The sequence below is a fragment of the Manis pentadactyla genome, chromosome 12 (genome assembly GCF_030020395.1).
Source record: "Manis pentadactyla isolate mManPen7 chromosome 12, mManPen7.hap1, whole genome shotgun sequence".
Lineage (NCBI taxonomy): Eukaryota > Metazoa > Chordata > Mammalia > Pholidota > Manidae > Manis > Manis pentadactyla.
In genome coordinates, this window is record NC_080030.1 from 87,962,913 (window position 1) to 87,971,842 (window position 8,930).

The window sequence follows — 8,930 nt, forward strand, 5'->3', positions numbered from 1 at the left end:
AGAGCAGAACCTGCAGCACCAGGCCAGTACAGGCTGGCACAGAGGTGGCAGCAGAGGGATGTGAGGAGAGCCCTGGCAGAGGGGCAGTGGGCACACGGGCATACGCCTGGGTGTGAATCCCAGCAGCAGCATCATGCCCAGATTTTAGAAACGGACAGATTTGTTGGGATGAAACCCCCACATTGCTCCTCATTGTAACTGTGAAGATTCTGAGGATGGGGGGGGGGGGCAATGCTCTTCCCCTCCGCAAAGGTCAGCCAGTGAAGAAGGGTCTGCCTCTCACCCTCTTCATCGCCTGGATCCACCTTGTGGGGTCTCTGCTTCCACCCCTCCTGTTGGGGACGGGGCCCACCTGTGGGTGTCGTGGTGGTGAAATGCAGTGGGGGGCTCCTGGCACCAACACTCAGCATGTGCTCGGTGGCACTAACTCCCGGGTCCCCGAGTCCCCGGCCTCCATGGCCCTGGTCCCCACAGTCCCTCTGCCGGCACCTTTCCCAGGCTTGGGCCCTCCTCCAGCACTGCTGGTCTCAGCTCCCTTGTGAAGAGGCCAGGCCAAACCACGCCCAAGTGAAGATGGTGGGCCACCTGAACAGTCAGAGAGAGTGGGGAGGCGGGAGCCAGTGGAGCAGGGAGAATCAGGCCCTGCAGGGAGGGGTCCCAGGAGCAGAGACGCTAGAGAGGTCTTGAGGCATGTGTAGGAGCTCACAGGAAGAGGGCCAGTGTGTCCCCAGGGAGGACTGGGTCTGCTTTGGCATCCTACCAGGATGCTTTCCCGAAGCTCTTGCACCAGTACTTCAGCAAACTCACCCTTTATGGTTTTTCTGTTTCTAGTGGCCAGAGCTACAGGGTTGTTAGGCTTTCAGAAATATGGTGCTTTAAAGCCCATGTCCCAGATCAGTGTCCTCCAGAGAGCAGGCCTGTCTGTGTGGATGAGGGAGATCCTGGCTGTGGTGCTGAGAGGGCCCAGCCACACAGGGAATGCCACCCGCAGCCCACCCCAGGGAGGGAAGGGGCAGGGAGAGAAGTAGGACAGACCCCCAGGTCAGGGGCAAACCCAAGTGGCCCGAAGGGCCCCCCTGAGCACACTGTCCCTCTTCACTCTGCCGAGGCCCCGCAGAGCCCTGAGTCAGCAGCACTGGGAAAGCCCCAGCTCCAATGCCTGCATGTGGGCGCCCCTGAGCAGCAGAGGCCCTGGGTTTCTGAGGAGCAGGCACAGCTCTTGATATGAGACCCAGATTGATTGAGCAGGGTTTGACCTGGAAAACCACTGCTGCAGACGCATGCAGCACCCTGGGCCCGAGGGGCCTCATCCTTGGCTGGTGGCCCCCTCCCTGGCCTTGGTGGTCTCTGGGGGTTCCAGGGTGGTCTCCTCACCACAGCAGGAGTGGCCAGAGGCTTGCAGATGGTGCGGGGTGGGCAGCTGTCCCTTTCCTGGGTGGGGCACCGGCAGGGGTGCAGGGCGGCAGGGTGGGGGTGTGGCCCGCAGTGCTCTCATCCTGCAGGAGATTCCTCTGGGGTGCCCTCTGGGTTCTCCCCCTGACTAGCAGCCTCCCTGTTACCCTGTCCTGCTGTCCTAGGTCTGGGTGCTTCCATCCCTCATGCTGTTTACATAGTGGGTGATAAGGATGTGACCAGTCAGGCAGGGCCAGACCCCTTCTAATTTATGGTGGATTTGGGCCCTGGGATGAGATTTGACCCCAGAACATTTCCTGCACCACTTCTACAACAGACTGAGGACTTGTGTCCCCCAAAGCAGATCCTGAAGCCTGACGGGGGGCCATTGGGAAGTGCCTGAGTCGGGAGGGTGGAGCCTCCATGAGTGGCATCGGTGCCCTTGGGTGAGAGCCCAGAGAGCTCTTTTGTCCCTTGGGCCATATGAGGACACGGTGAGCAGACAGCCCTCTAGTGACCAGGCCCCAGGCCCCAACCAGACACCAGATCTGCCGTATATCAGATGCCCAGCCTCCCAACTGAGAAGTAAACACTGGCTGTTCAGACCTCCCTGCCTCTGGTGTTTGAAATCAGCCATGACCACACACTCCCTTTGTTCTCTGTCCAGCAACACCAGAACGCCCCTGCACTGGGCTCGCCGGTGGGCTGGGCCCTGGGCCCTGGTCTGCTGTCCTGCCCGGCCCCCTCTGGGGCCTCCATGGTCAGGGGCAACATTAGAGTCCAAATGCCCCTTGGGTGCCAGGGTTTGAAAGCTCCAGGACCCAGAGGACCTGCCCAGGAGTTCAGGAATGAACGCACTCCAGAGCTGCCCCAGCCTCTGTGCCCTGTCGTGTTGGCTCTGTGTGGGACCTGAGCCCACAGCAAGGACAACTCCGGAGCCCAGGGGCAGCTGTCTGGGCAGGCCGTGCCCACCACGGGCGACACGGGCCATCCTGGAACACAGAGGAACATGGGCAGGGCCGGGAATGCAGCCCTGGAGGAGGAGGGCCTGGAAGCCAAAGTGGAATGTTCTAGAAAATTACCCTTGCACTGTGGGCACCCAGTGTATTTCCACCCTTTGACTCCTGCTTCTCCAGTTCTCATTATGACATATTTATAGTCCAAATTGCTGAGACCTCTGAAAATATCCAAATCTTCACACCCGTGTTCTCACCTGAGGGGCCAGGCTAAGAAGAGAGAAGTGAGGGTGGGGACTCGGGAATAGACCACGGAAGGAGGGGCATGTTCCAGGGGAAGTCAACGGCAGCCTGGGGCCCCCATCTCCATGGGGACCCCTGAGGTCTGGGGCTAGCAAGGACTCAGTGTCCCCGCAGCCTCTGTATGTGTTTTTGTGGTCCTCCCTGGCTCCACTGATGCAGTGAAAACATGGCAACGGTGGGGAGCAGGGGCCCCAGCGGCCTGGAGCACACTCTGCTCAGAGTGAGAGACACCACCTGGCCATGGGGTGGGGAGGCGGGCTTGGGTGGCTCAGGGCTGGGGCGTCAGTGTGACGGGGGACCCGCGGGGCCCTGGAGAAATCCGAGCTGGCCCCAGTGCTGACGGGCTCTTCCTGGCCCAGACAGACTGCTGCTCCCCCCGGACAGCCTCCTTTCACCGCAGCACTGGCGGTGGCTCCTGAGGGAAAGAGCCAGGCCTGAGAGTGCCCTGGGCACCAAGACCCCCACCCCCAGCCCATGCCCCCTGCTCCTCTCAGGCCAGGACCCAGCATCACCACGGCAGCTGAGGGCAGACTGGGGCTTCTGGGCTGGGCCTTGACTCATCCCATCCCTGCTCCTCACCTCATGCCGCGAGACCTGCTCAGAAGGCACTGGATCGGCCCTGTCCCTGGGCTTCTTCCTGAACTTCTGGTGTCACCAAAGCAGCCCAGGTTCTCTGTGGCCACCGTATGGGGAGCCCCACTCAAGGCCAGATGTACAGACTCTGCCTACATGCACCACTAAGGTGCTCACGTCTACAGGGGTCTGCCAGTCCTGTTCCCACAAATGACAATGCAGAGATGTGATAAAAGCCACCTATCAAACATAGAATTCAACGTCACCTTTCTGTAAAGCCATAAGCCATCTGGGCCTCAGCCAAGAAATGGCCTATAAAATCCTGAGTAGTGACATTTCCAATATAAAGAATATTTTAGGCAGCTGTTTCCAGGATTTATCTGTGTGAGTAATTTTATGCCCCAACCTATTACGTGCTCAGTGTCTGATGCCCTGTTCAGCAGCTCCTACACATTTTATTAATTCACATCTTCATTTGGGCATTATAAATATAAATACAGGTAGAATAGAACATAGTGCAGGGAAGACTCAATGTGGGATTCATTTTGTGTCATCTTATGGATTCCTTGCATTGCTTGTACTGAATGTGATTAAGGCACAAAGTAAGCTAGGTCACTTGTAATAAAACCTAGATTAATCATGGAAATGGGTTGGTTCCAACTTGGGGGTGATAGAAGGACTCCCCCACCATTGCCCGTTCTGTTTGGAACAGTAGGTGACAAGTGACAGGTTTTGCCTAGGTTCTCTGTCTGTCCCTATCCAGTGTATCAGTAGTTCCAGGTTATCACATCCTCTTTACCTTACCTTTATAATTTTGAGATTGCAGGGTAGAAATGAGGAGTTGAAATGAAGCAAAATGCAGTGGTATTTTTTTCCCTCTGATTTTTCAACAAACCTAAGTAGATAAAAGATTTCATTAAACTTGTTTTTCTTCTATATATGATACTTTATGCTGAGAAAAACAAATGAACTTGATAAAGGCTTTCCAAGAAGCCTATCTTACATGCAGAGAGAAGGATGGTAAACTGTCCTTAAATTGTGTTATTAATCTGTATATGTCTCTCTGCTTACTACACATCTACATACATCCTGGGTAATTATGCCTATTTAGCCTGAACTATATCTTTAAACATTAATTTATAAACTTCCATCAGTAGGGAATGCCCCTCTGTTCTGTTTTGTTTTTTTCTGGCTTATCAATATTTTATTTAATGGTTCATACTTTTCTGTCTTATCTGAAAAATCATTTTTAAAATTTTGGTATAATTAATCTACAATTACATGAGCAACATTATGGTTACTAGACTCCCCCTCCCATAATCAAGTACCCACCTCTACCCCATTACAGCCACTATACATCAGCATAGTAAGATGCTACAGAATCACTACTTGTCTTCTCTGTGTTATACTGCCTTCCCAGTGCACTGCCACCCCCGCTGCCACACCCCCTACAATTTGTGTGTGAATCGTAATGCCCCTTTTTCCACTTATCCCTCTCTTTCCTCCCATCCTCCCCAGTCCCTTTCCCTTTGGTAACTGTGAGCCCACTCTTGGGTTCTGTGAGTCTGCTGCTGTTTTGTTCCTTCAGTTTTTGCTTTTTTCCTACATTCCACAAATGAGTGAAATCATTTGATGCTTGTCTTTCTCCATCCTGCTTATTTCACTGAGCATAATACCCTCTAGCTCCATCCATATTGTTGCAAATGGTAGGATTTGTTTTCTTTTGTTGTTGTTGTTTGTTTTTAAATTTATTTTGGTGTCGTTAATCTACAATTACATGAGGAACATTACGTTCACTCGACTCCCCCCATCACCAAGTCCCCCCACAAACCCCATTAGGGTCACTGTCCATCAGCGTGGTAAGATGATGTAGAACCACTACTTGTCTTCTCTGTGTTGCACAGCCCTCCGAGTGCCCCACCACCACATTATACATGCTAATCATAATGCCTCCTTTCTCCCCCCCCCTTATCCCTCCCTTCCCGCCCATCCTCTCCAGTCCCTTTCCCTTTGGTAACTGTTAGTCCATTCTTGGGTTCTGTGATTCTGCTGCTGTTTTGTTCCTTCAGTTTTTGCTTTGTTCTTATACTCCACATATGAGTGAAATCATTTGGTACTTGTCTTTCTCCACCTGGCTAATTTCACTGAGCATAATACCCTCTAGCTCCTTCCATGTTGTTGCAAATGGTAGGATTTGTTTTCTTCTTATGGCTGAGTAATATTCCATTGTGTATATGTACCACATCTTCTTTATCCATTCATCTACTGATGGACACTTAGGTTGCTTCCATTTCTTAGCTATTGTAAATAGTGCTGCTATAAACAAAGGGGTGCATATGTCTTTTTCAAACTGGTCTCCTGCATTCTTAGGGTGAATTCCAAGGAGTGGAATTCCTGGGTCAAATGGAATTTCTATTTTTAGTTTTTTGAGGAACTTCCATAATGCTTCCCACAATTGTTGAACTAATTCACATTCCCACCAGCAGTGTCAGAGGGTTCCCCTTTCTCCACATCCTCACCAACATTTGTTCTTGTTTGTCTTCTGGATGGTGGCCATCCTGACTGCTGTGAGGTGATATCTCAGGGTGGTTTTAATTTTCATTTCTCTGATGATTAGCGATGTGGAGCATCTTTTCATGTGCCTGTTGGCCATCTGAATTTCTTCTTTGGAGAAGTGTCTGTTCAGCTCCTCTCCCCGTTTTTTAACTGGATTATTTGCTTTTTGTTTGTTGAGGTGTGTGCGTTATTTATATATTTTGGATGTCCACCCTTTGTCCGATATGCCATTTATGAATATATTCTCCCATACTGTAGGATGTCTTTTTATTCTACTGATGCTGTCCTTTGCTGTACAGATGCTTTTCAGCTTGATATAGTCCCACTTGTTCATTTTTGCTTTTGTTTCCCTTGCCTGCGGAGATATGTTCATGAAGAAGTTGCTCATGTTTATGTCCAAGAGATTTTTGCCTATGTTTTTTTCCAAGAGTTTTATGGTTTCATGACTTACATGTAGGTCTTTGATCCATTTTGAATTTACTTTTGTGTATGGGGTTAGACAATAATCCAGTTTCATTCTCTTACATGTAGCTGTCTGGTTTTGCTAACACCAACTGTTGAAGAGGCTGTCATTTCCACATTGTATATCCATGACTCCTGTACCGTATATTAATTGACCATATATGTTTGGGGTAATATCTGGACTCTCTATTCTGTTCCACTGGTCAGTGGGTCTGTTCTTGTGCCAGTACCAAATTGTCTTGATTACTGTGGCTTTGTAGTAGAGCTTGACATTGGGAAGCCAGATATCCTCTGCTTAACTCTTCCTTCTCAGAGTTGCTTTGGCTATTTGGGGTCTTTTGTGGTTCCATATGAATTCTAGAACTATTTGTTCCAGTTCATTGAAGAATGCTTTTGGAATTTTGATAGGGATTGCATTGTATCTGTAGATTGCGTTAGGCAGGATGGCCATTTTGACAATATTAATTCTTTCTAGCCAAGAGCATGGGATTAGTTTCCATTTCTTAGTGTCCTCTTTAATTTCTCTTAAGAATGTCTTGTCATTTTCAGAGTATAAGTCTTTCACTTTCTTGGTTAGGTTTATTCCTAGGCATTTTATTCTTTTTGATGCAATTGTGAATGGAATTGTTTTCCTGATTTCTCTTTCTGCTAGTTCATTGTTAGTGTAGAGAAAAGCAACAGATTTCACTGTATATTAATTTTGTATCCTTCAACTTTGCTGAATTCAGATATTAGTTCTAGTAGTTTTGGAGTGGATTCTTTAGCATTTTTTATGTGCAATATCATGATATCTGCATATAGTGACAGTTTGACTTCTTCTTTACCAATCTTGGTTCCTTGTATTTCTTTGTTTTGTCTTATTGCTATGACTAGGACCTCCAGTACTATATTGAATAACAGTGGGGAGAGTGGGCATCCCTATCTTGTTCCCAGTCTTAGGTGAAAATCTTTCAGCTTCTCTCTGTTAAGTATGATGTTGGCTGTGGGTTTGTCATATATGGCATTTATTATGTTGAGGTACTTGCCCTCTATACCCATTTTGTTGAGAGTTTTTATCATGAATGGACATTGAGTTTTGTCTAATGCTTTTTCAGTGTTTATGGAGATGAACATGTTTTTATTTTCCTTCTTTTTGTTTATGTGGTGGATGATGTTGATGGATTTTCAAATGTTGTACCATCCTTGCATCCCTGGGATGAGTCCCACTTGATCATGGTGTATGATCCTCTTGATATATTTTTGAATTCGGTTTGCTACTATTTTGTTGAGTATTTTTGCATCTATGTTCATCAAGGATATTGGTCTGTAATTTTCTTTTTTTGTGGTGTCTCTGCCTGGTTTCAGTATTAGAGTTATGCTGGCTTCATAGAATGAGTTTGAAAAGATTCCCTCCTCTTCTATTTTTTGGAAAACTTTAAGGAGAATGGGTATTATGTCTTCTCTATGTGTCTGATAAAATTCAGAGTTGAATCCCTATGGCCTGGAAGTTTTGTTCTTGGGTAGTTTTTGATTACCAATTCAATTTTGTTGCTAGTAATTGGTCTTTTTAGATTTTCTGTTTCTTCCTTGTTCAGTCTTGGAAGGTTGTATTTTTCTAGGAAGTTGTCCATTTCTTCTAGGTTATCCAGGTTGTTAGCATATATGTTTTCATAGTATTCGCTAATAATTCTTTGTATTTCTGTGGGTTCCATTGTGATTTTTCCTTTCTCATTTCTGATTCTGTTTATGTGTGTAGATTCTCTTTTTCTCTTAATAAGTCTGGCTAGGGGGCTATCTATTTTGTTTGTTTTCTCAAAGATCCAGCTCTTGATTTCATTGATTTTTTTTCCTATTGTTTTATTCTTCTCAATTTTATTTATGTCTTCTCTGATCTTTATTATGTCCCTCCTGCTGACTTTAGGTCTCATTTGTTCTTCTTTTTCCAGTTTCAATAATTGTGACTTTATTCATTTGGGATTGTTCTTCCTTCTTTAAATATGCCTGGATTGCTGTTTACTTTCTTCTTAGAATTGCCTTTGTTGCATCCCACAGAAGTTGCAGCATTGTGCTGTTGTTGTCATTTGTCCCCTATATTGCTTGATCTCTGTTTTTAATTGGTCGTTGATCCATTGATTATTTAGGAGCATGTTGTTAAGCCTCTGTTTGTAAGACTCTTTGTTTTCTTTGTAAAATTTATTTCTAGTTTTATACCTTTGTCATCTAAGAAGTTGGTTGGTAGAATTTCAATCTTTCTGAATTTACTGAGCCTCTTTTTGTGGCCTAGTATGTGGTCTATTCTGGAGAATGTTCCATGTGCTCTTGAGAAGAATGTGTAACCTGCTGCTTTCAGGTGTAGAGTTCTGTAGATGTCTGTTGGTCCAACTGTTCTAGTGTGTTGTTCAGTGCCTCTGTGTCCTTATTTTCTGTCTGGTTGATATGTCCTTTGGAGTGAGTGGTGTGTTGAAGTCTCCTAAAATGAATGCCTTGATTTCTATTTCCTCCTTTAATTCTTTTAGTATTTGTTTCACATATGTCGGTGCTCCTGTGTTGGGTGCATAGATATTTATAATGGTTATATCCTCTTGTTGGACTGCCCACATTATCATCATGTAATGTCCTTCTTCGAGACCTGTTACTTCTTTGTTTTGAAGTCTATTTTGTGTGATACAAGTACTGCAAACCTGCTTTTTTCTCCCTATTGTTTGCATG